This window comes from Lemur catta, chromosome 20, assembly GCF_020740605.2.
Source record: "Lemur catta isolate mLemCat1 chromosome 20, mLemCat1.pri, whole genome shotgun sequence".
In the NCBI taxonomy this organism is placed as follows: domain Eukaryota; kingdom Metazoa; phylum Chordata; class Mammalia; order Primates; family Lemuridae; genus Lemur; species Lemur catta.
This window is the reverse complement of record NC_059147.1, coordinates 22674392-22690115: the sequence shown is the minus strand read 5'-3', so window position 1 is coordinate 22690115 and position 15724 is coordinate 22674392. Positions and strand designations below refer to the sequence as shown.

The following is a 15724-nucleotide window of genomic DNA, read 5'->3' as shown; positions in this document are numbered from 1 at the left end:
ATCTCAGTGGCGGAGCAGAGTCTGTCCACGGAACTGGGGGACGGGCTGCTGGGTGTGGTGGACAGAAGAAAATTTGGGGAGTACTGGGTGAGCATTCCAAGAGCCAGGAAAGCCTGGGCCTGGTTTTTAAAACTTGACTTTGTTGTTTTTCTTGACTACTGCAATAACCACAGTTCATAATCCTGTATGTCAGAGACAGCCATAAGGTTCATCTTCAGATGGCACAGAGTGAGCCATACTCAAGGTGATGATGTATTCTGATTCTTTCATGGCAACCTTCTTCCACATCAGACTGTGAATGCCCACATGCTCTCATCACCACGCTCTGGGGCATCCCTGGTTCACACCCAGTCCCTTTGTCCCACCCTCATGTGCTCCGAGGGGCTTGACTGCAGGCACGTCCACCATTCCTGCACCACATCTATGGGCTGATGTACACCTTTGAAGCTTTGAGATGAGTTTTGGGCCACAGATGAGTTTGGGAGTCCTTGGCTCATAGAGGGGAGCTATGTCCCTGTATAAGAGTAGCTGAGGGGTAAGCAAAGAGACCCAGGAATGTCTCAGAACAACCATGTTAGAGCCACCAATAGAGGATGGAAGGGTAGAAAATGTACAACAGGAGCAGTGGGAGCTGAGCTGGGAGAATGTACTACCCTGGGACAAAGAGAGGGTTTCAGGCAAGGTTTGTCCCAGGAGGCCCTGGAAAAGCCAACAGGTCCCAGCTGTGTGGGCCTACTGGGATTCCTGTCTGCTGCCCTTGTTTGTGAAATTTCACACAAGTCCCCCATGAATGTATGGTCTCAAATCTTGGAAATTCTAAACCCTATGCTATGGGGATGAGTCTTACTCTAGCTTTTTCTTTTTCCCCAGTTCATTTTTTAAGTCATAGAATATGTATGATCATTAAAGACCATTGGAAGAAAATGTGGAAAGAAAAATTTTAAAGACCTAAATTTCAACCTTTCTAAACACACCAAATGTTAACATTTTGGTATATTTTCTTCCGTGGCTTTTCAGTGGTTTAGGGGTTTAAAAATGCAATTATAATTATACCGTATATATAAATGTGTACTAAATTTAACATTTATAGCACAAGCATCAATTTACGGCTTTTAAAACATGGCAAACATCATTCAGACCAGCACAACATTTAGTACCCACCTTTTAATTCAATCTTCAGTCTATTAGTCCTTTCTGTTGTATATGCTTTGGCTACTTGACATCAGAGACTGAAAGTAGTATGTAAATTTATGCCCAGAACTGTCATTTGGCCAGATTCTTCTTGTATTTCTAATGGTAACGGATTTTGCCTCCTGTATTTCCATGCTAAAGTACTGAGTGTACAAATGTTCAGAACAGTTATGCATTCACAATTGCTCCTATGAATATAAAATTACCCTTTTTATCTCGCTTGACGCTTATTGCCTTAAATTGGGCTTTGTCTGATATAGCCACTCACGCTTTTTCTTTTGTTTGCATTTACCTGCGATAGCTTTGCCTACCTAGGAGCCATTTAATTTTGGGTCTCTTGTATTAATTTAATCTGGGAACCTTTGTCATCTAACAAGGGAATGTCAGTGCTTACGTTTATTGTCATAACCATTCCGGGTGGCCTCCTGTCATCTTGTTTTATGTTTTCTGCATTTCCTTTCTTTTCTGACTTTTGAGCCATAGCCCGTGATTTCTTTTCTGCAGTGACTTGGAAGGGAGACATCTTGTTTCTCACTCCACTGATCTGCATTCTATTGCCTCCAATGAATGTTTTAATTTGTCTTTGTTGGGTTTCTAAGTAGCTCTGCTTATCTCAGCCTGTCCTCATCTCCTTTGGTGGAGATATCCTCTGCAGAATGGTTTCTAAAGGCCCTGTGTTGATTTTTCTTTGCTAACTGCAGGAAGGGAGTCCTGCCTGCCTGGAGCAGGAGAGCTGGCAGGCCACTCCTGGGATGTGCCCTAGTGCTTCCTGCAAGATGAAGAGACCATCCAGGCCCTGGTGGGAGGGTGCGTGTGTTTGGTGGAGGTGGTGGTAGTGGTAGTGGTGGGCAAGGCAGGAAGTGTTGTCACCACCAGGCAGCCTGATAGATCTGGTCCTAGCGGGCAGGGATGAGCTCTCTGCAGAGAGAGGGGGCATGGAGGGTAGAGGACCTGAGTTAGCTCTGACCTGGACAGGTGGCTCGGGGTCTATTACTCTAAAGTGTGAAATTTCCTGGGCACACGGATTGTTTTCGAAGACCTGTTTTAAGACTTGTAAATGGACTTTCAGTGAGGGCTTTTTCAGTGCTTCCATTTGTCTACTCTCTTAACCAGGTATTGCTCTAATATATAGTCTATTAAAACTCTCTACAGGGCAATTAGCAGCTTTAAATGGTTTGTTTAAATTTAAAGACTCTAGTATTTTTTTCATTTATTCAAGATGGTTGCTCCTTTGTATCCTCTAACACAAAGCTGCCAATTCTGGGAAGGGCTGGGGCCTAGGAAGGGCAGGGTGGGGGCTTCCTTGGGGGGTGGGGGGAGACAGCCTGCCAGGGCCCAAGGAGGTCTCCAGAGAGATACAGGCCAGGTAGGGCCCTGTCTTCTGAGGGGCCTGAGAGGCAGGGGTGGTACTGGCCTGCTGCCAGCAGTCCTCTGCTCGACTGGGCCAAGACTTTCCCGAGAGTAGCCTCAGGGACAGGCCACAGGTCAGAAGACCTGCTGGTGAGGAGGAGGCAGGGCAGTGTGTGCAGTGGTCAGCGCTATGGTTGGGCCAGCCTGGTGCCCGGGGAGAGTGCTAAAACCAAACAGCTCCTCGGGAGAGCTAAACCATTTCCACTGGACAGCAAAGGCGGACATCTCACAAACACCAAGTTCCTCTGGGACCAGACTCATAGCTGATCCTCTGTGATCCCTTGGAACATTTCAGTCATGATCAAGAGGTAGCGTCACCAGGGTCCAAACAGGTGCCAAAGAGGCCTTGTGGTGGGGACAAGGCCAGGGCTGGTCACTGGAGATCAATGTCATAGCTCTAACTTTCATGATGCTCCAGCTAACATGGTCAAGATGGCCACCGCCAAGCCCCGCAGAGCACCAGATTAGGAGACTGAGGTCTAGAGACATAAGTTATATGTCCAGTCACTCAACAGACCAATCTGAATTCCTTACAGTGTCTCAAAGTACTCTAACACAGTGGCTTTCCCCCTTCTGTGTGTGTTGGTGTAAATCCTCTGATTCAGAGGTTAACGTTTGGACCCAACACACAAGACTCTGTGTGTGTGTGTGTATGTGTGTGTGTGTGTTTTCCCTCTGGCAGAATTAGTCACTCCTCTATGTTCCTAGTGCTCTCTGCTACTCCCTGCATTATACCACGTATCTTGGTGCACTGTAATTATCTGTCTCTGTCTGTCTTCCTTGGAGGGCTGAGTACCTAAGGGCAGGGACTTTGTGCTTTTCTTTGTACATAGTAGGCACACAGTAGATTTTGTTACAAGAATGTTGATGAATTCACAGCTCTCCACTCACTATATATATATATATATATATATATATATATATATACACACACACACACACATATATATATGTTACCATGGCTTGGCCCTATTAAGTGTGCAATTCCTTTATGATCGATTAATTTAAAATTGTGTTCTTTTGAAGGTTAATGACTGAAAAACTACTTTGCTCAGTGTACCATGCCTGTGGGAAGCATGGCTGCTTAGACCACACTGCTTCATGGCGCCCCTTGTGGCAGCGTGCTCTAATTGCAGGCAAATGGTCTCAAGAGCCCATCTTTCAAATAAAGCATATAAAGGGAAAACCATTTTCACCGCATGCAACAAGCTTCCCCAATACATCAGCCTTGGCCTCCTTTGCCTTTACTCTGCTATACCGGGTTCCACAGCTGGGCCTGCTCAGACCTCAGATGTGAGATAAGGTTGGCAGCATTTATAAAATCCCCATTTGCCTCACCCGTTGGGTTATGTTATTCCAGAGGCATCAGGAAGCACCTAGAAGGGAATATCATGAGGTGGCCACATTCATTTGCACATTTCCTACACTGCACACCTTGTTCTAATTTAGAATTGACTAATTCCCTGAGGACAGGGACTATGTCTCATTCATTTCCATCTCTCCACTGCTTGGCACAGGGCTTACCACGGAGTGGGAGCCAGGTGTGTGAGCAAGCTGTGAACACTGGCTGAACACCTCCTGCATGCCAGGCCCTGTGCTGGGGGCTCATCACAGAAATGTCAAAGAATTGGTATGTCAGAGCCTTGGGGTCAGAACAATCAGGTAAAAGAGGCCTGGCTCATGAAGCAGCTCTGAAGTAACCACACTGCCCTGCTTTCTGATGCCAAACCATTTCAAATTTTGGTGCCTTTATTATTGTTATTCTGACTGAATATGTTATTCTGACTGAATATGTTATTCTGACTGAATATGAACTGTTATTCTGACTTATTCCTAACTTGACTTTATTCTTCAGAAGTCAGCATTCAACCCTGTTTAATTCAGCGTGTGTTGACACGCATTGTTCCTGGGGTCAATGGCCAGATGAGCCCTTAACATTCCATATCAAGTGTTTGTCATTTCTCATTAGTGATACATTTACAATCACTAGCGACTTATCCCGGGACAGCTTGTCAAAACCTTCGAGGCCTTGCCCACCTTTATATTCATCCTTCCAAAACTCTGGAGAGCATCTGGAATGCTAGCTAGCATGACTCTTCAAAGAAAACACAGTGAGGCACCATGATCTCTTTCATCTTCTTTTATCATTTTGCACATCAAAACCCTTTTACTCATCAAGGGACTCTCTCATAGCTGTGAAAGTTGCCTCCCCACTGCCTTGCGTCCTCCACAGAATTGCAGGTGCCTCTTGGAAGAAGTGCTGTGTTCATGCCCCTCTCCCTTCCTGCCTTTGTTTTCCATTGTCATTACAAGCGTAGCCATGGAGAGAAATCTGGTGTAGACTGCAGCCATTAGAAAAGATAGATTTTCCTTCTAACCAGCCTGAGGAGGATGGGATTTGGTTTTCAGCCCCTGCAGCCTACAGAGAAATAAACAGAATGAATTCAATATGGCAAGTCCAAAAAAATCTCCCAAGCTCTCTGCATGGGAGGGGGCCACTGACTGCCGGGTGCTACATGCAGAAAGGGCTATGGCATTTGCAATAACCTTGACTCACGCCCTCACAGCAGCCACCCTGGGAGGCAGCCACTCAGTGGTGTCACTGGGGAATCATGAACCAAAGGATAATACTGTCTGCCTCCCAGAGCACAGGGATAAGGTCTCAGCCCAGGGAGCAAATCTTCTGCCTCCTCCCTCACCAAGAAGACCTCTCCTAAGCTTTTGCCTGGGTGTGGGCACTGTAGCTGTGCTTGGCATCTGCACTTCCCGGCAGTCTTTGCTGCCTGCCACTTGACACAGGCAGCAATCCTTGTAGCAGACCTGCCACCCTTCTTCTACCTAGGGCTTTTGTGAAGTCCAAATGAGAGAAAAGGGCATGCAAATTCTTTGAAAAGTAAAGAGTACTGGCAGGAATGCTGGACCCTGGTGCTATCTGGCCACGCCCTCCACAGGCTCTGGCTTTGAGATGCTTGGTGAGCACACTCAACACTGCAACATAATGCCCCAATTCAGTGAGATGCCCCAAATTCATGGTTTCAAATTCCACATCCCTTTCTTTGCCTATGAACATTTTTGTCACTCTAACACTTCTTAGCCTGACATTCAAGGCTTTCCAAACATCCATTTCCTATAGCAACTCTCCTCCATTTCAGTAACCCCAGCACATGCCAGTGGCATTCCTACCTCTGTTCGTTTTATCACAGCTTTTTCCTGCCTTCCTTCCCTACTCCACGCACCCCTCAAAGCCCCTCCAATGTTGTACCCACATTTAAAGAACAGGCAGAAGACCTCTCCACAAGCTGAACCACAAATCACCTCTTCATCCTTCAAAATAATGGTTATTGGGTTCCTGCTGACTTTGGACTAGAAAGGCAGTGATCACAGTGGTTAAGAACAGCCTCTGCAGTCAGACTGCCTGGGTTGGGGTCCTGGTCCTTTTACTGTCTATGTGACCTCAGGCAAGTTACCTAAAGTCCCTGAAAATTGCTTTCCTCAGCTATAAAATAGGGATAAGAATGGTGCTCATATACACATATAAATTGCTGAGCACAATGCCTGACCCACTGTAAGCACTCAATAAAGGAGGGTTAATATTATCCCTAAGCATTGTCTTATACGTTGCCATGTAATTACCATGACAGACCAAGAGAAGTTGGTTTTATTGCCCCAGATGAAGAAAATGAGGCTCAGAAAGGTTAAAGCACTTGCCCAAGGCCAGACATTTGGTGATGAAAATGAGATTGATTCAAACTCAAGTCTGTCTGGTTGGGATCCACAGTTTTGCCTCTCCCATAGCCAACCCACCTCCTATAGTTCCCTCGGCCCTTGTTCCTTGGTCCAGTTCTCTCGTGGGATCTCTCTGCTTCCCAGCCAACCCCTGGCTCCTCCCAGCAAGGATTCTCAAAACAACCCAACCCAGCTATACACTGGTCAGCATTTATTGAAGGAATAAAAGAATGAATGAGTGAGAAAACGTGCATCTCAAGGCCAGACTATGCCAAAAGAACTCAGCACTGGTACTTGGTTCCTAAAAGTCAGGGGCCTGTCAACAGAACCAGGGGGGAGCCTACCTCCAGACTCTTCCCCACCTCAGTCCCCCCACCACACTCTGAGCCAGGAAATCTGAGTTTCTCTCCTGTAAGACTAATCTGTTTTCTCTATAGTTCAGCATGTTCTGTTAACATAAGACTTCACTGAGCTTAATATTTTATATATAGAGAGAGGAAAAAAAAAATATATATATATATTTTTTTTTTTTTTCCCTTGGTCTTCTTCTTTCAGAAGGCAAACTTTTGGAACAGGAGGAGATGGTCAAGGACAGCAACAATGTGCCCCTCAGAGCTGGGCCTGCCCTGGGAGGCAGGAGAACATGGTCCTGGGCTCGGCTTCTAGATTTAGGCCACTTCTTTTTAAGCAAAGCTGCACGTAAAGTTCTCTAAACACAAGGGCATAACTTGAGGGTAAACATAATGGAGAACAATGCCCATTTTGCTGCTTGCCTCATTATCTCAGGGAAAGAACCTCACGTGTGTTCATTGGGCAGGAAAGAACATGCAAGATTGTATAGTGTGCCCAAAGCTACCAAGACCCTCCATTTTGGTGTAGACACACTTAATCAGGTGAAACTGTCCTTTCAACCCCTTCAGGGACTGAGTGAAGATGGGGAATGAAGCGAGGAATTATAGGAAAGGCTCTGAAGATTCTGAACAGCAAATTCTCTATTAAAGAACAGGGAGTTCTCTATTAAGAAACACCTGAAATCCCATTTAGTCATAACTACTATTTGTTGAGTGCCTACTATTTACCAGATATTTTATTTTCAATATCTAATTTAATCTTCACTGCAAGCTGTGAGAGTTGGTACTATCTCCATTTTACAGAAGAGGAAACTGAGACTCAGTGTCTTGACCGAGGCCAATAAGTGGCTTTGACCTTGGGTATGTCTGATTCCTGTCCAGAATCTTTCTCCCAGAGCACAAGGCTCTCATTCCCCTGAGGAATCTTGGAGTCTAAGAGACTTAGAGGTTTTGAGTTATCTGGCACAAGTATCCTCTAATCATCCTCTTCCTCAACCCATTAGCAGCAGTCAAGACCTGTGCATAATGCAGTTAGCTAATTTGTTTATTGTATGCTATGCAAATGGCTTGATATCTTTCCTCAACATCATTATCTGCCTGAAAATAGGGGCCACATCATGGTTACTACTGTTTGTACTTAGCAAGTGTTTTCAATCATGTTTTAACTAGTAATCTTTTTGCTTGATTTCTCTGAAAGTTGTCTGTTCTCCTGCCTTGTTGCCCCGTCTTATAAAATTGTATAACCCTCCTCCATTGATAACAATAGTTAACATTAAGTGAACACTCACTCTGGACCAGTCACTGTTCTAAGTGATTTAGCTCTTTACCTAGGAGGCAGGCTCTATTATCATTCCCATTTTGCAGGGGCAGAAACAGAATCACAACTTGCTCAAAGTCACATGGCCCAAATGGCAGAGCCAGGATGCAATCCCAGGTTAATTGATTACAGACCTACTTTGCTAAATGCCTCAGTTTGTAAACAAAATGTCCCCCTAAATGGAAACACTCTAGAACAACACTGTCCAGTAGGAATATAATGTGAGTTATAAATGCAAGCCACATATACAGTTATAAATTTTCTAGTGGCCACATTAAAAAAATAGAAAGAAATAAGTATAATTAATTTTAATAACGTATTTTAACTCAATATATCCAAAATATTATTTCAGACTGTAGTCAATATTATCATTGAGATATTTTACATTCTTTTTTCATACTAATTTTTTGAAATCTGGTGTATGTTTTATACTTACAGCAGATCTCAATTGGGACTAGCCACATTTCAAATGTTCAGTGGTCACATGTGGCCAGTAGCTACCATATTTGACAACACAGATATAGATGGACATTCTACTTGTCTATTTTTTTTTCTTTGAGACTGAGTCTCGCTCTGTTGCCCAGACTAGAGTGAGTGCCGTGGCGTCAGCCTAGCTCACAGCAACCTCAAACTCCTGGGCTTAAGCGATCCTCCTGCCTCAGCCTCCCAAGTAGCTGGGACTACAGGCATGTGCCACCATGCCCGGCTAATTTTTTATATATATATTTTTAGTTGTCCAGCTAATTTCTTTCTATTTTTTTAGTAGAGACGGGGTCTCACTCTTGCTCAGGCTGGTCTCGAACTCCTGAGCTCAAACAGTCCGCCCACCTCGGCCTCCCAGAATGCTAGGATTACAGGCGTGAGCCACCACACCTGGCCTACTTGTCCTATTTTATCTAATTGTTTCTACTTCAATTTTAAATTTGGGTTTGTGTTGGGATTGGATCAAAGAAGGCTATGTTAATGGCAATATGCCCTTTAGATAATTTAATGAACAGAGCAACCATTTAGGACAGTGGAAAGAACATGCGTTAGGCATTATAGAACATGGGTTCTAAGCCCCATCATTGCTGCTAACCAGGACTGTGGCCAAAGCAACCCTCAACTTCCCTCGTCCTCTTTCCTCATCTCACAAGAGACATCATGGATTATGATTATTAAGCTTTCTTCCATTTCTAAAACTCTGTTTATAGCACACACCCTTTTTAGGGTTTTTACATGTTTCCTCATTCCTTCCATTTCTGTATGTCAGGACTTATCCCACCTTGGGGCTGTGTCTCATGCCCAACTCTGCACATTGCAGGCAAAAGAAATGTTGAATGACTGAAAATCCAGTCTTCCTTTGAGGGATCCCTGGGCCTCCTATTTTTTTGCCAGAATAACTATAGCAGCCTTAGCAATTAATTTTGTTTCCTTTCTCATATTGGACTAAAATGTTGACAATCTAAGCTTTTTGAAGAGTTGTAGCCAGGATTAAAACCATTTCCTGATCCTATTAGCAAAGGAGATGGTACTCAGCTCTGGGCATGGCTGCATAGAGACCCTCACAAATGTCCTCCCTCCTATTACATGCTGTTCTGATGCCGAGGAGAGTTAATTAATGACTCTAAATAAGAAAACAATCAAATCTGTCTGCAGTCATATGAGTCAGAGCAGACCCAGATGGGGAACCGGGTCCTTGGCCTGCAAGTGCCCTCGGGAAATGCAATAGCAGCCTTTGCTCCTTTAGTCAGAGTTCTGCAAAGCCGCAGCCTGGAAGGGGAGGGAATCACTGAAAACGGAATGGAGACCCAGCCCAATGTGAGGCATTTTCTTAAAAGCCTGCCTATCTGGGTGTTGTGCAGACTGAGGCCCAGGGAGAGGAGAAAAAGGACAAGTCTATTCCTCTCTAACCCCTTTAGATACCCAAACCTATAGTTACTGAGTGGAGAATTCTCAGGCACAGGCCCCTGTGTGTGGGGCAAGATTGGGGCAGATGGAACTGCCATCTTAGGAGGACCAGAGGACATGTGGTCTGAAGTCCACCAAGCCCCAAACCTGTCCACCCTCAGGAGTCTTGCAGCCACATATGAAGGTAGAGCTTTGGCTGGGATGACATAAGGATAGGAATGTGATCCTTCCCTGATAGGCTAAGGCCCACAACAGCGAAACTGTTAAGCATTAGAGGTTTTGCTGTGAAAATCTGAGAAAGGGAATAGGTAGAGGGAATCTCTTAACAATATCCAGATGTCTTCAGTTTTGAAACAGGATGCTAGAAAAATAATGATAAGCCCTATTTCTTTAGCTCTATGTGTACTCTTTGTCAAATAATAACAGTCTCCTCATAGGGCATTTATTTTCTTCCTTTCTTAAAAAGGGGGGGAAAAGCAACAACAATAATTTGCTGCCATCCAGGCTTGGCTTTCTGTGAAGATTTTCCACTCTGGAAAGAAAAACCCTGGGTTCCTGGTTATGAGGATCATTACACTGCCCTCTTCCTTCTTTAGTAACCCAAGTTCAGGTAACAAACCTTTTGCCAGGATAAGATGTAAAGTGGGTGGCACTATCCTTGCTGAGCTTGAAAACACTTTGTGATTTGTGTCTGAATCCTAGTTGGTCCCAAATGCCTCTAGAATACTAGAACCTTATATAGGACAGTCCAATGCTTCGATTTTGTTTCGATAATAGCAATAGGGAAAGAATAGTGATGAGGAGGAGGTTCTGGAGTTGAAGGATGGAACCTAAACTCTGCCCTTTCTGTTTCACCTTGGGAAATCCCTTTTCCTCTCAAAGCTTTGTTTCCTCATCTTGAAAGTGGGAATAACACCGCCACCTACCTCATAGGACTGTGAAGATTAAATACATTCTTGCATGTGAAGAGCCTGACTCAAGAAATTTTTCCTCTTATTATTAGCTCCTAATTCTTTAAATGGGATTGCCTCCGCAGCTCTTTTCCTCTTGTTCTGTTCTGTGATCAGCTTTGGGGAAACTCTCACAGAGGCGGTGGCCCTCAGCTCTTGCTTCTGCTCCATGCCCTAAATTCCTAGAGGCCAGTGCTCTAGAACCTTGGACAGCTCCACTCCTTGGCGACTCAGTTGGCTGCCTGAGGAAGCAGGAGGGACTTGGGAAAATTTCCCAGAAAGGCTGCAATAGTGCAGGGACTTAGGAATCCCAGGGGTTGCAGTCTCACTCCATGTTGCCACTTGCATGCATGTTCAGAGTCTTCAACATGAACAGCCCTCCTGGAAATTTCTAAGGAGCCTCTCCTCAGAAAGCTGTAACTCCACCCACAAGATTTACTGAATCTTAGGGCCCTTTTCTTCTTTCCTATGAACTCCAAGAATTTTTTTTAAGCCCAAAAAGAACAGAAACACCACCCACATCTTCCTGTATCTGCTGATATTTAATTTGTTTGGCTTCAGTACAAGGGTTAAACATTCTTGATTAATTTCAAGTAAAAGTAATAATGGATGAACATGAGGAAATGTTTTACAAGACAAAGATTCAGGTATGAATTAAAAGAAACATAAAATAATGTCATTGCCTGTAGGTGATGTTAAGCACCATTCTCTAATCAGAATAAGCAGGTGGTTCAATTTATGTGGTAATTTAGCTTTTCACTCTCCAATGCAGAGCACAACACACCATATGCAGTCACCTTCCGAACAGGCGAGGAAGAGATTAAGTCCTATTTTTACTTTATGATACTGAGTCACGTAGTTCAATGCAAATCACATGGATGCCAAAGTAAGAACAATACCAGGTATTTAAATACCTTTTTTCCTTTGAAGAGCTCTAAAGATTTTGTGACTGCATGAAATCGCTTCAGAGTAACTCCAGAAGAAGAGACACATGTCACCAGGTGGGCATTTAGGACTCAGTATGTCTCGTCCATCTCCCTCACTCCTGTCATTAGGAGAGGAAGAGTCAGTGTTCGCCAGCTTTTTGCTTTTAGTAATAGCCTCCCAATGTCTGCACTTTCTGGTCCACATTGTTATTGAGGAAAAGAGGGCTGGTCTTTGAAAAATATATTATTGACTAATATAATAATGAGAAAGAGAAGAGGATAAACATGGAATAGGAAAAGGGGGGAAGGGAATAGTAGAAGCAGAGGGAGAGACCAGAAAGATACCTAAACTTCCCTGAGCTTGATAAATGTTTTCTATGCATTGTCTTCAAAAATGGATCTGATGCCCACTCTCAACTGGACAGAAACTTGAACAAAGGCCTTCAGGCCCTCTTTAAACATTTCCACAGGGGCAAGGAGAGCAGCAGTTCCACTGCTTGAACTAGCTTAAAGGAATTTCAGAGAAGAATGTCAACTCAAGACTCTGAAGGTAGGCAGGGAACCCCCAAATGGAAAGGTTTGTGGTTTTACCTAACAATGCCCACACCTACTCTGAGCCTCTACACCATGGGGGAGAGTTAGTTGCCAAATTGCACCTTGGCTTAACTTCCTCCCAGCAGAGGTCGCTGTGGATACTGTCAATGGATACTTGTGAGGACTGGACCAGGCAGGCTGGGCTGGATGATAGCTCCACTGTCTGGTACCTGCTCTTTCTGTTGTTCTGCTAGCCACAGTCTAGCCCCTCATCCCATGGGAAGAAGATCTCTGTGGAGATTATCTCGAATTCACACAGCACCTTTGCTACAAAAGCGCTGTAAAACTGGAGTCACTTGCTGGGGGTGGGCTGCTCTGGGAGGGCTGTGCTCATCCTCTAGGGGTATTACCCTGTAGGATATCTTGGTTACCCTCATGTCCTCTCTCTGGGTGTACTAGTATTTCTGAGACACTGTCTGTGACTGACCAGCAACCTTCGCCCCATGGCCCTTCCAGACATGGAGGCCAAAGTGACAAAAGTTGCCTTGCCACACAATCTTCGACTCACATCATAAATGATTCTGTCGATGATCCCCCCTGAACCTCACTTGGCAGCTGGTGGGGGAGGGGGCAGAATTCTGGTCCTCAGAGCACCCCAGTATATCAGGATACAGTTTCTGAGGGCAGGGCAGGGCAAGACACTGCATACCCAGGTATGCAGGCTAAATGCAAGGCAGCCCGAAGCTGCCTCCACCCTGAGGACATCCACTCCCACCCTAGGGCATTATTGTGGCTTGAGAGTTGAAGGGGTGACTACCCTGCTCCTCCCAACACCCTGGTGCTCCTACCCAGCAGTAAATGGTTGCGCGCTCTCTCTCTCACACACACACACAGCCATGGCACACACATGAACACTAGAGCACACATTCACACCCACACTCTGACCCACACCATCACCCATGCAAACCCTCACACACTTAAACACATCCCTGTCCCAGAACCAAATTTGACCTAGTATGGCTGATGGGGTGCGGGAAGATCCAGTCAGGATGCCCCTCCAGTCCCTGGCCCACCCACGTCCCCTGAACCCCAGTCCCCTTGTGCGCAAGGTGGAGCCCCCGCCTGTGCCCTGTCCTCGTGGTCACAGGTTATGAATCCTCCCGGAAGGGGTCCTGGTCATCATAGTGCACACGGAACCCTGGGTGCTGGGTTAGCCTTAGGGTAGAGGGTTCAGGAAAAGAGAAGGGTGTGGGGAATAGTGCCCGGCTCCAGCTCGGCTGCCGCTTCCCCGGGATTTTCCATCCCAGCTTGCGCTGGCCGGTGAGGAGCAACAGCGCTTTGTCTCCCGTCCTGCTCCTGGCACGTTTCCGTGGAAGCTACCCGCGCCGCGCCCGAAGCCCCCCTTCCCCTGGCCGCGCCCCCCGCCCAGCCCGCGGCGCAGGCCTGCCAGTGCAGCGACCGCCGCTTTGTCCTCTCGCGGATGCCTGTGCCAAGCGCGAAAGCCCCGCGCCCAGAACAGTCTCCGCGCCTCCCAGACCCAGGTCCCCGTGCCCGACTTGGGGCGTGCCCTGCACGGAGCGGAGCAGCACCCGAGGATCTGCGGGTGCGGGGGGCGTCTGCCTGGAGCTCCTGGGTGCTTGAGAGGGGACCTGCCCCGTCCCGCCCCGCCCATGCCCATCTGGGGCTGGTCTCCCGCTGCGGTCCCCAAGGCGTGGTGGGGCAGGGAGGGTCGTCTCGACTCACAAGTCGGATCCCCGGGTCTGGGTCCAGGCAGAGAGGGCCTGGACGATAAGGCCCGGGTGGAGAGAGGTGGAGAGGAGTCCCGCAGCTCCTCTTACTTCCCCCCGCACCACCTCCCACACCCAGGCCATGCCGACCTTAGGCGCGGGCCGAGCGCGGAGGATTCCTTTACGGGTGACTCCGAGCAGGGCGGGGAGGGGTCTCCCAGCCTTTCCTCCTCACATTCCAGTCCCTTCCCCCGATAACCTAGGAGGGTCCAAGTGGAAGAGATAAGAGTCCTCCATCTCATCCACATCCTCGATCCTCCTCTTGACAGAATCCTGGGCTGCAGGAGGAGGAGGCATGGGGAAGGGTCTTCCTTACACCCCGAACAGCCTTCCTCAATGACCCCAGGAGGGTCTGAGCGAGGGGAGGAGTCCGCGATCTCATCGATCACCACCAGACCCCTTTGTAAGCCCAAGCAGCCGACGTGTTGTGGGGAAGGGTCTCCCCCGCCTCTGAACTCTCATCCCAGAGCACCCCTCCCATCCTCAATAACCCAGCAGCCTCGTCCTCGGGCACCGGGGCAGGGCGGCTCCAAGCGTGAACGCTCTTCCAGGGGAGACGGGGGGATCCCCCAGCCCTCGCCCCTCACACTCAGGAGCCCTCTCCACTACAAAGCAGAAACGAATCCAAGGTGCTCCGACCTTAGGCGCCGGGCCACGGGAGGCCTGGAGGCAGTCAGCAGCTCTCCGGGACAGAAGGTCTAGAGAACCGCGCGAACAGGTCCCACCATCAACTCCCCAGGTCCCCTCGCGCCTCAGTCCAGCCCCTCCCCAATAAAACAAAAGCGAATTCAGCAGGACCGACCTCTGACGGCGGTCGGGAGGGCGGTCAGCGCCCGGCAGCGCACCCAGCTCCTCCCGGCTCCTCACGGCCCCGGCTCCTCACAGCTCCGGCTCTTGCGGCGGCTGAAGCTGCGACGGCGGCGGCGGCAGCTGCAGCGGAGAGCGCCGCTCTCGCATCCGGAGCCTCCCTCGGACTCAGCACCTGGAGCGGCGAACAGCTCCGCGCTTCATTCCTCCGCCCCGCCTCCCCCGCCCCGCCGAAGCCAATGGCGACCCGGGCCCCGCCCAGGAGGTTGCCCATTGGGAGCGCCGTCCTCTCTCCTTGCGGCCACGCCCTCTGGTTCCTGGGGCTCTCTGTCAAGACCACATCCCCCAGAGACCGCCGGCCTTTTCGCACGACCTCCTGGAACTTGTAGTCCACTAAGGACGAGGAGTGGGCTCGTGCCGTGGGCAGGCCGGCAGAGACGGACTGCATTTCCCAGGGTGCATTGAAGAAATAGAGGCGCGGAGGAGGGCGGGAGGACAGTTTCCATAGCAAAGACGGCCCGTTGGGGATGGTTGGCGGAGAAGTGGGGCAGGCCGCAGGACCCTCGAAGGATCGTGCGAGACTTAGGGCAGCTTCTTGGGAGGCCATTTAGATTTTTTTTTTCTCCTTGATTTTTACCGCGGGACCGTGGGTCTCAGCTTTCCTATCTGAGAAGAGGAGCGAGGAGCCATCCCCCTGACCACACCTGGCTGTGATGGGACAAGCCGCTTTTGTTCCAGCCCAGGAAAGGTGAGGGAGGAACTTTGTCACTTTGGTTTTGTCTCGATCTTGTTATAGAGGAGCGCATTACTTTTGGTCATCCGTTGGGCCACCAAG

At 47.9% G+C, this 15724-nt stretch overlaps 1 protein-coding gene across 1 annotated transcript in view; it reads right to left on the bottom strand.

The window, feature by feature from the left end:
- Positions 1 to 15040, bottom strand: part of SMPD3 (sphingomyelin phosphodiesterase 3) — a 77398-nt gene extending 62358 nt beyond the window's left edge. Inside the window, 1 exon segment of the mRNA XM_045533416.1 lies at positions 14885 to 15040. The gene's annotated coding sequence lies outside the window, so the exon portion shown is untranslated.
- Positions 15041 to 15724: the final 684 nt, after the last annotated feature.